At 40.9% G+C, this 15,706-nt stretch overlaps 1 protein-coding gene across 2 annotated transcripts in view; it reads left to right on the forward strand.

Moving 5' to 3' along the window:
- The first annotated feature begins 2,661 nt into the window (after positions 1-2,661).
- The window catches only part of syt1a (synaptotagmin Ia), a 210,525-nt gene continuing 197,480 nt past the window's right edge, over positions 2,662-15,706 (forward strand). The window contains exon 1 of one of the 2 annotated variants that reach the window (XM_063500504.1): positions 2,662-3,017. The gene's annotated coding sequence lies outside the window, so the exon portion shown is untranslated. The remainder of the gene's footprint in view (positions 3,018-15,706) is intronic. The other variant, XM_063500507.1, reaches the window with a different exon arrangement.

Consider the following 15,706-nt stretch of genomic DNA (forward strand, 5'->3'; position numbering starts at 1 on the left):
TAGCAGTTTCAAATACACAGATTAAGTAGTTAAACTAAGTGAACTCATGCTTTGTAATTTGTTTTTTCCAGTGTTGGACTGACATCTTGCTCATTTTAAATTCTATTTTTAGAAAATCATTTTCTCTTCCATCCATCCGTGCATCCTTTATCTGTATTGACTTATCCTTTGTAGTCTATCTAAGCTGATATCAGGCGAGGGTGTGGAATAATCTGGGTCAGGTCACCTGCTATGTAAAGCCCTGTGAGGGGCTGACAATCTGTTTCAGTCATCGTTGCACCTACGGTACGAGGACTTCAGATGAACTTGCGTTTAGTACTTGAAGAATCATGCAGCCACCTGAACAACTGAAACACTCACACATATAAAAACAATTTCCAGTAAATTGAACCTGTGTAATCAGAGTATATCACAAAGGTCCCAGCTGATAACAGCTTAATTCACGTCTGAGATGTTTTTACAATATGTTATGTACATAAGAGCACTTATAGCTCTACCTAAGCACCACCTTTGGACTGGTTTTATATTTTTACTGGAAACCATAAGACAGAGAGCTCTATTCATTCTGCAGCCCATCAGTTTCTGTCTAACCTTTGAGTGCAGGTGGACACTGCTTTTATTCAAGGCTTGCATCTGATGGAAAACCTCATTTTCTGCCTGAGGCAGCCAAAAATGTTATCAGCCCCTTTCCATAGTCATGATTTATTTTGCTAGTATGTCACGACACATGCATTTTCCCTTTTGAGTTTGAAGCTTTTATGAAGCACTTAGTGTTGAATGACTGTTTATTTTAATATTAATAGTTGCAAGATTTCTAATTTAAATTTGGTAACACTTGAAAAATGGTAAATTAATACTTAATTAAACATAGGTAAATAGTTATTTTTCAACTGACTGTAAAATTTCTGTTTGTCAATAGTCCATCTATTACAAATTGCACACATTTAATGAATTTTATAAAACGTATTATGTACATACATACTTACATGATATTTTGACTAAACTGGTACACATAAAATTTTTCATTATGTGTCTGTTAATAATCCACATAATGATTGTGATTTTGAAACTGATGTTCCATTATGGTTCAGTCGCAGTAAAAGTAGGTCAGCAGCCTCTTTGTGACTAGTGAAAAATTGGTTGCTGGCTGGTGAATTTTTTTTTCTATGCGCGACTGATTGCAAGTAGGTTTAGTGATTATCTAGTCATCAAGAGGTTGAGTATGCAACACTCTCTGGTTGACCACTTTTCCGTTGCAAGACGATTGCAAAGTTTGCCTCATGGAAGGCAACCCCATCCAAACAATCACAGTTCCCTTATAATAAGTACATATAAGAAGGTAATAAGTAATAATCTCTGCCTCTCTTCCACAGCGTGTCCTTTGTTCTGTCTTCCTTCTTTGACCTCCAGTTGCAATAAATGGCTGCCTCTCACTGAGCCTGGTTCTTCTGGAGGTTGCTTGATGTTAAAAGGGAGTTTTTCCTTCCCACTGTTGCCAACTGCTTGCTCATTGGGAATTGTTTCATTGGTGTTTTTTTCTGTATCATTCGTCTTCACCTTACACTATAAAGCACCTTGAGGCAGCTGTTGTTGTGGTTTGGTGCTATATAAATACAACTGAGTTGAACTGAATAGTTAATGTGAATTTCTGTGTATATAGAGTATATATGGAACTGATTTGTGAATCTGACAAATTTATCACGGTTAATTGCTATATTATCACAACAATATTGCATATAATTGCCAGTTCTCCCCATATTGAATCACAAACCATTAGGACACTCATAGTAGACTGAATCCACCATACTGTTTTTTTGTTGTTGAATTGGCTGATCGAAGTCGCTTAGAAAACAGAAACCAACTGCAAGTGATCATTGTCTAACCTGCTTTATAATAGCCATCCAAATAATTGTTATAGATTACCATTTATTTCTGAAGTTTAAAAACAATCTGATGCACATTTACATTTACAATGTAATGTGCAAATAGACAATTTATACATCATATTAATAATATATTAAATTTATTATTGGTAAACAACACAAAGTTTAATTACCTGTAACAATGAAAAAAAAACCCATTATGATGTAACTTGTTGTCAGATTAAAAGATCGGTCTAATCTTACCTCTTCATTGCTTTTGAGGTTGGATTGACAACATGTTCAATCACTCTAATGAAAGATTGTCCTTGCAGGTGTTTGTGTGGCTTTTCTCCTGAAAGGCTCAGCCTTCCTCTGGGGAAATCATCCTCCTTTCAAGTTCTTGTTGGATGTGTGTATTTGTGTGTGTGTGTTTGCTCATGTGCAAGGGCAGGTCATGACTTACTGTGTACTGACAAACACACGTATACACATAGACGGTTTCCCAACATTCCCAAGATCCTAGGGGAGTCTTTTTCTTTTCTTTTTTTCTTTTTTTAAGTGACCTTGGAGGTGACATATGCCCCGAATGGTGAAAAAAACAGACAAGACATGTTAATATGTGTTGAAAGGGTCAGCTAAGGTTACGCAGCATTGCCCACCATACTTGACGTCTCCCCACCACCCAACCAATCACAGGCAAGGACTCAGTGATGCAGTGTCCTTCTTACTGGAGGGATTCCTAGGAACCGCCGTGTGATGATGCTGGCTTAAACAGCCCAGAGTCTCTCCTGTCTTCTCACACCTCCTCCCACCCTCCGCTCTCTGCCCCAGGCTTTTTCTCCAAGCCGTGAATTAAGTGCATCTGCCTGTTGTGTTTGAACAGAAGACATTCTAGCGCCATCCACACTGCTCCCACAAGACTGGCTATGTAGACGGCAGACGGAGTCATCATCCAGCCCTCTTTCTCTCCTCTCAGCTAGGCTCCACCTCTCACTTTCCCTCTCTCCCTTTTCCTCTCTTCCAGTATCACACTCACACAAACACACACACACAGCACACACACTTTTTCTTCAAGACCTCCTACTCCTACTACAGATGATCGCCTCCTCGACAGGGCGAGCAGATTTGGAGCTGAAGGTGTGTTGTTGTTGCCAGGTAAGAGAGCACGTTTCTGCTTTGGGCTACCTCAGAAGTTGCAAAGAATCGGGGCGTCTCTTGTTTGTTTTGTAGTGTCTTCTCATAGTGGGGTGGATGTGTGTGATGTATCTGTTTCTAGGTGACATAATCAGGAAGGGTGGGTGTTTTGAGGGTGTCACAGGGGAAGTACACTTCACTCCCAAGCCTTCTTATTAACACCATTTTTGGCGCGTCTTTCGTTGCCATGTGCACTGAAAGGCTTTTTGTGCTTGCTCGGAAACTGCTGTAGGTGCAGGGTGGAGTGCAGTTAGTGATAGCAACATATAGAACACGTCTTTTGTTGCGAGGGGAGACCACAGCGTGGATGTGTGGGCAGATGGAGAGGAGAGGAAAGGAGGGGAGGGGAATGGAGACGGAAGACGAGCAGCTGCTTTCATCCCATGGAAGCTAATCCCTCCGTTTGTTCACCTCGCTCCATCAGATAAAATAGGCAGGCTGCAGCCCTGGTGCCCTATCATTAATTTTTTTTTACTTCACTATTCTCCATCTTTGAGTCATGATAGATTTATCTTGAGCAGAAATAAAGACAGGCAGGGTATTGATTCAGAAACGAGCTGTAATGCCATTTGAATATGGAACAAAACAAGCGCTTCAGCTTGACTTTTCGAATACTTCGACTTGGTCCTGACTACACTTCCTGCTGATAATTTATCGTATAAACTTGTGGCAATAAATAGCTGTTTAAAGTTGCAGTCTTTTTAGCTTAAGAGTCTATTTAGTGAGCAGATACAATTTGAAAATGTCATTCCAGTTCCTCGTCGATATTGTCCCTATCTGGTATTATTATTAGTGGGAACCCCCGTTGCTGTAAAGAAGGCTTATCACCTCCCACGGGTTTACTGATAGAGTGCCGATTGGCTACCGCACAGTGCACATGTAATGGACGGCTGCTGTCGCTCAGCAAACATGTCAACCATATCCATGGTGATTGTAGCGCGCCTTCGCTGACAAGTCATTAAAAAAGAAGTGGCCTGTCACCTCTTGCCTGCTCCCAGATTACCTAATATCTCAGGAGGCATAATCAGCCAGAGGCATGGGAGAGGAAGAAGAGGGAGAGAGAAGAGGGGTTGCTCAGGTGTTGCTGTTTAGCTGTACTGGTTTGGGCATATACACTAGGTAGCTCCCGTGTGTCAAACTGTTACCAGGTGACGGGAAAAGCGCGAGTGAAACAGCACTCTTTGCTTTTCTCACCTAAATCTAAATGACCCCCGATCTAATTCCCCAAGGCAGAGCCTATGTTTACATACTCTCAGGGAGCTTCTGCAGATGCTCCATTTCATAATTACTAACTGAATCAGACAGGCTGAAGCCATGCACTAATGGATGCTGTGTGGACTGATAGCTCAGGGTAGCTTTTTTGCAAAACCTTGGCCTTTAAGAATCTGGAGCCAAAACGTTTTGGAAGCGCTGCCATATGAATTTAAGTCACAAGCAGGGTCTAGTCATGAATTCTTCTCCTTTTGGCTTTAAATACTTTGTCTGTCTTCCAATCATGTATACAGCAAGAAAGAGAGGGCAGGGGCGGATATTGACTCCGAATCTAATCAAGTGGCCAGTTATCTGTTGCCTGAGGCGTTGTCATGTTTTATCAGGCTTGTTAAGGGGCTATTAATGAGAAGTACAGACCCAAAGTCCCAAGCCTGATGTCCAAGCAGCTCTAACCTTTTGTCTTGGCCGGGTTATCTGGAGTGAACTTTTCAAAAGCCAGAAACTGTCAGGATGGAAGGGCATCTGCCAGCATTACTTTGCACGTGGAAAGTGGCTCTCACTTATAAGGTTATTAGATGTTGTATGGAAAGGAAGTAGAGCCACAAGGACAGTACGGTGAAGCCATTTGTTCGTTTATGTTTGGAACAACACAAAATGGAAAATATAAATAGAATATCACTTAGGATTTCACCTTGTGTGGCCATTTGGTTTGGGTGCCTATGAACTGGGATGTGCACAGAACAGTAACAGTGTCACCACAGAGACTGAGTCATGCTGGTGGATGTCTCATAAGTAGTGTTCCCACTCTCCAAGGACATCCCTATAATCATCCTTTGATCACATTCATCACCATCACTGATACCAGATATCTTAGGAAAAAAGTCTGGTAATGTATTGCACTTTTTTTCCTGCCATAATTACATTCTTTGGGGCTGATTATTGATTGATTATTCATCACAATCTAGTCCCATCTCCTTTACAGTGCCCCTGCTACAAAACTGATAAAACAGTTGTATATTGGTTCTTATTTAAGATGATGGATAATGCAGTTCAACAGTTCTTAGTATATTCAGCCTCAGAAAAATCAGTCTACAAATTTTATTAAAGTTCAACTGCATCATTTCTAAATCCTGCTTCTGCCATCAAGTATAAAACCCAATAAACACACAGTTTTCTGCAGCATTTGTTCTCTTCTTGAAACTAAAGTGCAAAGCACCACCTGTTAGTATCACAGTGTGGCATCACTGTTCAAAATATTTTTTTTCTCTGTTGCTTTGCAAATTAACCATGTTTTCAGTTCATGCATATTAATGGTAACTTCCTGCTTCAAATTTATGTAAGCCTGTTTCTTCAACAGATTGTCAGGCAGGTTGGTTGTTATTTGATTTTTGTGCTGTAGACAAGAGATAAGACTTTATAGTATAGAGCAGCGGCGAGCAATTAAATTGAGAAACTGGGACTGTTGTGGATGGCCGCACCAATAAGATTATAAACATTGAGCAGAACTGAATTCATCACACCTGCTAAGAGACTTCCTTTGTGCCATCATGTATACGTTACTCAAGTGTTTTCCACTATATTGGACATGATGCAACCACTAATTGTGAAGGAAAAACATGTATTTCCTGAATGGTTGGGGAATGTTTCCTGGAGGTTTCTGAGGTTTCTTTGGTTGCAGAGAGGATGCTAGACCAAAACCTTCCTTCTTTCTTGTTTTGGTTGCTATAGCAGATTGGCACAGTCATCTGTAGTTTGAATGGAAGGTGCCGACTTATCTCAAAGTTAAAGTCAAAGATGTGCCACAGCATTGCAACCAACATGTTTTAAAGTGCAACTTTTACTTTGAAGGCAACAGGTCTTTCTGTCCATTTTGTTTCTTACTTTTCAGTTTCACTAGCAATCAGAATTTTCAGACGAATCGGTATGTTCTTTTCAAACTATGGCGACTGCAGCAATCTGCTAGTGACCAAAGCTATCATGAGGACGTTTTTGCCAACCAGTCAGTGAAAACATATTTTTCTCTAGTGGCCTGTGGTTGCCAGGGGGTCACAGACCAGCCTCTAGACCTGTGTGACTGTGCAGTTGATCAACTTTACAGCATCTGCTATCAATCTGGTTTAACCACTATCCTGTGTGACTGTGGAGTGGCTGCTCATTCATTTGATCCTTGTTTGTCAGATATCCCAAATGGCGTAGAAGTTAAATTCACCTGGTTAGCGGTCAAGTGCCCGCAAAACCACAGTGTATGAGCAGTGCAACATCACCCCCACAAGATGGACTGAGGCAGACTTAGACTGCTTTCGTCTCTTCAGCGACAAAGTGACTTTACAAGGCGGTGTGTAGATTGAAGTATTGTGACCTTGCAACACTATACATAGGTGTTTGCTGCTATTTCATCACATTCTGCTGATACTTTTAGGTACCTGCTGGTGTAAAAGTCTGTTAAAAATTATAATTTATTGCACATTTAGCAGTTCATGACAAAGCAATGCTTTTCAATGGTTTTCTTTTTTGCTGCATTTTTCAGCACCAATATTTCCCTGCAGGCGTTCAAGCCAAAACAAGTCGGATTTAAATCAAAGCGGAAAAGCAGTGTTTTAGTTTGAGTGAACCTGATGGAGACAAATCAGGACGTCACATCTAAGTGTTAAATGCTCGAGTTATCCTGTAAGTTCATCAACATCAGCTCCCTGAGTTTGTCACTTTACAAGATGTTTTTCGAATACAACCCTGAATTGTGTTGTGTGTACAGTAATGAGGGACTAAAGGTCGTTGTCATAGTTTCTCTAACTGGTATCAACGTCGCTGTAAAGACCTGACACTAATAGGCTAATTAGCTTGGTCTTAAGTCCTCATTTGAAGCTCTGTGTTTGACAGAGTGTAGAGGACTCAGGACTGCTTGATCTCTGTGGACCCACCGAGATAAGACTGAGATTACAGGATCAATCCACACACGGTCTCACAAACACACACATACTCATACACATTTTATTGACAGAGCTAAACAGACTCATATGTATGCTTAAAAACACAATCCAGTTACAATCCGTAGCGTCAACATTGTGCTTAAAAAGCACACACAGACTGAACTACATGATGTTTCAAGCTGTACTATATGAGAATCTTTTGGTTCTTTTGAGTTGTGCCAATTTTAGCCATCACGATTTTAACCCCTGCGTCATCATGACCATCAGCCACCAGCTCTAATTTATGTGTCTGCTGTCCATGTGAACCCTCACAGTTAGGTGCTTCCTAATTACCGGAACTTTGTTTTGGGGTACAATGACACACTTAAACAAGAATCACAAGAGATCTTCTTCTCGCTGTCATAAAGTAGATTTTTTATAACTTGTTGCTGATTTGACAGTGTATGTCACATGGTGTAAAGCTGCTAAATTACCATGATTGAATACCTACTTTCCTCCCAAAAGAAAGCTAGTAAAGCTCTTCTCACTTGTGCGTAATCCAGAGCAATGCCTCCAATCTTCCAGCTGTATTTGGCATTTAAATTTATAATAATCAGCTGCAACACAGTCAAGACAATTGGAACTGAATTGCAGTAAATCAGAAAGGATGAACACCACAGCCTGAATAGTGTCTAATGAAGCCAGTTTAAAAAAAAAGGGTCTGTTTTGGATATGGCTGCCTCGGTTTGCAGAGTGCGCTTAATTAAATACACTAAGTGAATGCCTTCGGAGAAGCTGAAATGCACTAATGTCACAATGACTTCAGTCAGTTTTGTTTCACCAAGGAAAACCTTGGGTAAATACAATAAATTAAACTAATTTTAAAAAATTACAGGATCTCTGTCAGGTTTGATTGCACCAGAGTGTGACGAGGTTCACTGCACCAGAGCCTTTGACTGTGATTTAGTTTGTTTCACTTTTCTGTTTTTATAACAGAGACTTACTTTCACATATATTCGCAGTTGCATTTGCTATATAACCAAGGCTATAAACTGAGATACACTATAGGAAGCCTATTTAATTGACATTAAAGATGGTACCGCAAGAAGCAGTTCCATATATAGTCTCAATAAGCCGTTACATTACCTTTGAAGATAATATAACAAATTCAAGGACACTTAAAATTCCTTTTTGCAATATTTAACTGAGTTCATGTTTTAAAACTACAGCTGCATAAGTTCATGAAAGACCGCTTTTCAGCTGTAAGTCAGTATATGGTTTGACTTGCATGTCCATCCACTTCAGAATCATCAGGATAAATGCCAGTCTCCAAAAAATAAAGTTCTAAGCCATATATCAAAAGCTGGAGCAAAGTTTCACAAACTAGCAAGGTGAACATTGGGAGAAACAATTTAAGATCTGACAAATGTTACAAAGAAGACAACAATTTTTACACATAAGAACAAGGGCAGGGAACTGGGTAAAGGGGGGATACACTGAGGCGACTAAAGGGATTTTAATATTATAGCTATTATTATATATTTGTGTCCTTTTCATATTTTAAGGGAAAGTATTAACCACAACACAGTGGCGTTACCTTTGGAAAATAAGCAAACATCCAAAAATGCAAAGCGAGCTTAGACAGAAACCCAAACGTAGAAATCCATTAGAATCTAAAATTCTACAATGGAGCGTAAAAAGTCACTTCTATTGCTCAAGATGCTGTTAGCCAAATCATTAGCTTGAGCTTGTGTGTTACTGACTTTTACCTCAATCATTAGCAAATTTCATGACTTTATATCAGTAACTCATCCGATGGGGCATGGTGACGTCACTGCCCATAATGCCGGGACTGCTCATGTACATCTGTCACAGCCAGTCGTGCCCTTGAATTAACAACCGTGCATTTATGAAGGCTGTATTTCATGGCTTTGTCATGACTGTCTGTTAGAAAGCTATTCATTGACAGACGTTATCTTTGGTGCACATGTGTGGCGATGGTGATGGAGGGGAGGGGCAAGAAAAAGAGAATGATTTAGTGGTAGGACTTACCTCCAGTCTCAGTGCTGTAATTTTAAAATCCCCTTTAGGAGGAAATTGCTTTTGCCCTCCTACAACTTTTTAATATCCTGATTCATACTTAGCGCTGGTGAAACGCATCATCTTCCCGTAGCATTTCTCCTGCCATTGCCCGAAGGCGCTGTGTGGGGAAGTTATTAGAGATTAATACCATGTGGGTGTGTGGGACTGCTGAGGGACACGAGCCTTGCCCTGTGTGCTCCATGTCTGTCCTCCTGAGCCCCTGTACATAGTAGACGAAACATCCCTTGTGCCCGGTGAAAGCATATTTGAATTATTACTGAAGGGCAAGCGGCATAAAAAGAGGCCCTGGAGCACATGTTGAATGTTGCATAAATGTAATAAGGCATGCTTTTAAAAACCAATCTGTCCTGTGCTTACCTGAAATGCACATTCACACCAAACCCTAAAGAAGGAAGTGCTACCCCACCTCAAGGTGTATGTCAGTAATAACCGAACCAGCTGCTATTCGTTGTGTAACTTTTGGCTCTCATTGTTCCATTTTTTTTTGGCATAAAATGATCAGATTAGAGGTGTTCCAGTTTGCTCTTGGGATGATTTAGCCACTCTGTATCAAGAGTTACCCGTCAACGTGGAGAAGAGCCTAGAATTCAAATTACCAGTGTCCATTCTTCAGTCCATCTTCCATTCATGAGTTTACAGCAGTAAAACAGCTGCTTTTTTGTCAGGGAGGGAAATTAAGTAACGTGAACTGAGTATTACAAAGGCAAATGCATCAATTTGAGCAAAATGACACATTTACAAATCAGGCATCAACACAAACTGAGTCTTGTCTAAGGCAGAAAAGGTTAATTGTGTTTTTACAGCTTGTACAAGCTCGCAATTCTCCAGCCTCTGTCGGTGTCCTCGGAATATGTCAGATAGACGAGGGGAAGCAGATCAAATTATATCCCAGTAAGTTGCCTCCTGCCTCTGCTACAGTTAACTCGCTGCTTCTGGGCGCCCTTGGAGGATGCATTAGTCATAAAGCAATACGACACCCAACAGTGTGTGTAAAACACAGTGGCGTGATGGGATAAAGCAAGCAAGCAATTAAAATCAGTGTCACCCCGCACCGCCTTGCCTGTGACACAAATGACCTTGGTGGGTTTAAAATGTGTCACAATAATTTCAACATCTGTTGGGAAGAATGAGTAGTTGTCACTCATATTCAACTTATTACCTCTTCCATCGCTCTGTGAGCTGAGTGTATATTTGCACTCCAGAGCAACCCGCTGGAGTGAGTCACATTGCTGTATTGTTTTGCTACCAATCAAGGTCATTGCATGCTCATTAAATTCACCGTGGATGGATTAAACCGAATAAATGCACAGGCACATAATCAACATTACAGCCTTAATTTTGTCAAGTGACCCAGCTGTGAAGATGATTTCATTCGTCTTTCTAACACAGCAATGCAGTGGATGTCATTAGCTGTTGAACCGGTGACTCCCTGGTTCTCCGTTAGAGAGGGACCCCCCTCCTGCAGTGTGGATGTGCATGCGTGTGTGGATCAGACCTGCTGTGGAAAAGAAATTGCGAGGGAACACCAAGTGATAAGGAAAAGGCAGTCCTCCCTTTCACCCCACCTTTTCTCATCCCTGGCCCCGATGATTCTCCATTACTGTTAGTCGAATGGTATGTGTGCCCTCCGCTGCTGACTGCTGAGATTTGCCTCTGATGCAAACATCCTTGTTTGTCACCATGGCAACCAAGTCTCCTGCCTGCTGTAGATTGTCATGCCAGCCGCCTCCCCCGTGCTCTTCCTCTTCGATTAGCACCGTACTGTAGCTGACATGTGCGAGAGCCGTACATTGTTCTGCGATCCGTCTTATCTTCATAAGCTGCTCTCATCTGCACCGCTGTCCCTGCTCCAGGGTGAAGTGGCCCCCTTTTTAGCAACTCTTCAAAAATCATATCGCATACAATATAACCCTCAACTACAGGAATGGTTTTGCTTGAGTTTGCCACAAACAGTCACAGCTAGAGTCAGCTGGCAGAATAATAACACCACCAGCAAAAGACTAGTGCAAAAGATTGAGAGATATAACAGTAAATGGTTTCAATTTCAAACCCCCCTTGTTTACCCTACCAGCTACCAATCCCCTCATCCTTGAAAAATGGAGCAGTCTAGCATATTTGGAGATCCCATGAAGGATGAGGCACTGTAGAGGCCTATAGGTCCGTTCTGTGCAGAGTTCACTGTCGGAGCCAAGTGTCTCGGGGCGAGACGAAGGCCTTTCTTCCAAACATGTCCACCCAGTCAGACGAAAAAACACTCATTAACACAGCACCATGGGGCCAGTCCGGCCCACTTGGGGATAATAACTAGGCATCTAGTTAAATCTGATATAATGTTGTTGTACTGGGTAGTCCGGGGTCTGTGATAGTAGCTGAAATGATTGTATTCTCTCTTAAGCTGTTTGACTCCCGTACTTTGCTGCTTAAATGGAGGCATTTAAAAATAGGGATGGCTGATTGGGTTAATATATCAGCTGTCAGTGATTGGCAGAGTCCATTGCTGGTTGTTTATTTTGCTAATTTAATGGGCTGCCTACTTGAGAATTCATGAATATTTAACCAGCAAAGCATTCAATGTGTGCACTTTTGTTGTAGCATATTATACATGTTGTTGCTCAGTGTGTTTTCATTCAGTTTGTAAGTTTGCTTACTTACAAATGAACCCTAAAATTTTTAGGGTTCATTTTTGTGGAGAGAGACAAAATATCAACCAATAATCCAGAAAAAAACACATACATAAAAGTTATAAATTGATTTGCATATCATTGAGAGAAATAAGGTTGTTTTTATGCTTGCAGCATCGCTTGTATCCTGGGTGTCTGGTGACAGTTTTTAATTTTCAAGCCAGTCACCCTTGGTATTGAGCTCCATCTAAGATCTTGCCTAATGCGACGCGAATGATAATAAGAAAGGGGGCGAATTGAGCTTGCAGCACCCACAAGGGCCCCCTCACATGTACATGCATGTCTTATGTTTGCTAGTGAACATCTGAAGGATTCAAAGAAGGCTTAGGAGAAAGTTCTGTGGTCAGATGAAACCAAAATCAACCTTTGACAATTTGACCTGCGGTGTTTGGAGGAAGAGAAATGCTGAGTATGACCCAAAGAACACCATCCTCACAGTCAAGCATGGAGGTGGACACATTGTGCTTTGGGGCAGTACAGTACAGGACAGGACTTGGCATCAAGTTGCCAAGCAGCAACTAAGAAACTTGAAGGATTTAAAGAGTTTCCATAGAGGAATGGGCCAAAATGAGCCTCAGGAGAATTGTGCAAACCTGGTGACCAACTACAAGAAACATTTAACTGTCTTGCTTTTCTTGGGGATCAAATACCTACCTTTATGCTTTCGCTTGCAGTTTGTTAGATTAGGACATTAAAGACTAATTGGTAACGTTTAGCTTTCTGTATTGTTCATAACCCAATGTATTACAACACAACAATTGATAGGAATCAGCCTAAAAACTGCTTTTGTCGTTGTTTATTCCTTAGTCGCATATGTTAACCTCACCTGTTTGTTCATGTAGAGGTTTAGAGCATAGATGTCCTAACAGCTACAGGTCTGTTGCTTTTAGAAACTAAATAAAAGTGAAGTCTTCAGTGATTGCATTCAATGAAAACAGCATCTGGGGAGCGGAGAGCATGGCGACAAGCCATTGTGAGATGCTACTTTGAAAGAAAACCTACTCCATTATTCAGATCAGTGTTAAATGGGATCTTCACAGTGAGTCCTCGGGGTAACTTCACCATATACTGTTAGGCTGATTATCCTTATTTACAGTTCCGTAGAGTACCTTGAGCAAAGACTATCATGATAATTAGTAACATTTTTTACCCTCTGTTTGATACGATGGACTTGAGGCCCACGGAGCTATTTTGCTGCTGGTGATATTTCAGAGATTACATTTGCTGTTCCTTATCTCCTAAATTAACTCATTACCTTGACATCCTGCTTTCCCTCCCTAGGAACAGATTGGCCTTGAATTTATAATGAAACATGGCTGTCCCATCATGTCCCATATGCATAGTGAGAGATTCAGCGCAAACCTTTACCTTTCAGTTATATTCTTGCCACTGATTTTGACCCTGGAGCCAGATTAATAATGTTGAGGAGGGTGGTAAAAAAGGGACAGGGAAAACAGAAGGCTTCCTCTTTCTGTCTGTCTACGCCTCCACTCACAATTATATCAAACTGGCAGAAGGATTTTATTTTGTTTTTTAGCATTGAATTAAACCTTTAAAGCTGTCCTAAAAAACAGGCATGCAACTGAAGCACAACTTTGAGTGTTTCAAGGTAAAATAGTGAATGTACTCTGTCTCTTGGACACTGTTGTTGCAAAAAGGTCCAAGTTGTAATGCTTTCAAACTCCACTGTGACCTTTCATCTGCTGTAGTATCTTAAAATGGCCAGGGAGACACAATGGTGCAAAACAGGGGACCATGGTTACTCTTGAAATTGGGTTCAATCAGATCAACTAGGCAAAACATTGCCGTGCTGTCAATCACATCCTTTCCTTGAAGCTTACGCTAATTGCATATGCAAATTGCCTGAGATTATGAGTTTGCACCCGCTGTAGGGTTTGGTGATTGCGAGTTGCGATAATGATGGATTTCCTCACATTCATTTCTTAAACGTTGTTAATGAAGAGGCAGCCACTTCCAAATGTGGATTATGCATGCATTGTGCATTGCAAAACAAACTGTGCAAGACTGCCACCATTAACAACAAGTATTCCAATTAGAAGCCTAATCAGTGGAGGTATTTTTCTCAAGGCGGATGTGGGATAGATCATGGACATGTGCCCCAGCTTAATATTTTCAGCCTAAATGTTGCTTAATTACAAAAAATAGAAAATAAAATGAAAATAAAAAAAATACATGTAGTAAGGTTTTAAATCATATTATTGAAAACATGTTAATTAATAGTTTGCTTTAAACAGCAAAGATGTAATTTGTTTCACCTTCATTGCGTTGAATCAGAGACAGTTAAGGATTGTTTTTCAGTCATGGTTCATGTGCAAAAACAGCTGACATGTGGCTCAGACTTGAGAGAATTGTGAGATGGCTTTAAGACTGACATGGTGTTGTCAGTTGATATGATGGTGAAAGAGGTGAGCATTCAAGTGATAAAGCTGAAAATAAGGCAAGAATATCCAGACTGAAAAACGTAAAGTCAAGTATGTACAACAGGCCTAGGGGATATTTTCTATAATTATGTTTAGATTTTCTTCTATATATTCAATATTGGACATCATCTTTAGAGAAGACTGAAAAAACGGAAAACTTATGACCCAAAGCATACCAGCTCATCTGTCATGGGGTTCTTATGGGTTTGGCATGTCTACTGTTTTTGAGAGATTCGTGCATTATAGTGACTGTGTGTTAAACTCTATGCGCTTTTACAGTGTGGGCGACCTACAGTGTAATACTGTGTCTGAACACATCCTGTGTAGACACAGATGGAGTGCTGGAGCAACTGAGGCTCTGCAAACACACTGCCCGCTCTGTGTGGACACGGCTTTATGGACTGGACTGTATACTTGATGCCAGTAGGAATGCAAAAGATTAAAGAGATGCCTGCTGTAACCCAAGAAAATCAAAAACACCATTAGAGCAAAGGCATCAGTTGCAGGGTAGTAGTAAGAATTTTGGCTGAAAAGAAAAAAATAGCGCAATGGTCTTTTAACAAGCTCAGCATGCTGACTTTCTTTGAGAAGATCTGATAACATACAAGAACTGAGTAGCAAAAAGACTGAACTGGAAAAGCAAAAGCTTGAAAATTAATCTGGAATTTGTAAAAAAAAACACAATTTAGCTCCATTTCTATCTGTAGAAACATGAAGTGTTTTTACTTGTAGTGCTGTTTTCAGCCATGCTGGTCAATACTGTGGACTATTTTTAAGACATACGTTACTACTTTTGGAATACTTGCACAAATTATTATTTTTTGAACCATTATGAGCTGTTTTAGTAATGTAATGGCTTCTCTGAAAAGGTGCTAAACCCACTCGGTGGCAGCAGGAAGGGCAAATTCAATGTCAGACTCGGAGCATCACTGACATCCTTGCCAGGCTCAGCGCTGCAGCACCTCTGGACCTGTTCACAGATTATGAGAAGCTTCAATCAATAACTCTGGAGCACATCCTCCTCCTCTGCCTGACCAACCCTTCTAAGAGCCCCTGCGGGGCTTGAGCACCAGACAAGAACGGGCATATTTTCTTGCACAGGCAGTGTGCCTGTTGTTTCCATGTGTGCTCGCTTTCAATCAATAGAAAACTTAGTTTCATGGAACCATAAACACCACTGCCTGAGTAAGCTGGAGCTGCTAAGGCCATTGTGATCAACCGACTGTTTGCTATTCAGATTTGGGAGTAACAAGTGCAATGAGGCGTCACAGCCACTAGATACTGCTGTAACCTGAAATCTGGCCGTC

Source organism: Pelmatolapia mariae, linkage group LG17 (genome assembly GCF_036321145.2).
Source record: "Pelmatolapia mariae isolate MD_Pm_ZW linkage group LG17, Pm_UMD_F_2, whole genome shotgun sequence".
Taxonomy (NCBI): Eukaryota; Metazoa; Chordata; class Actinopteri; order Cichliformes; family Cichlidae; genus Pelmatolapia; species Pelmatolapia mariae.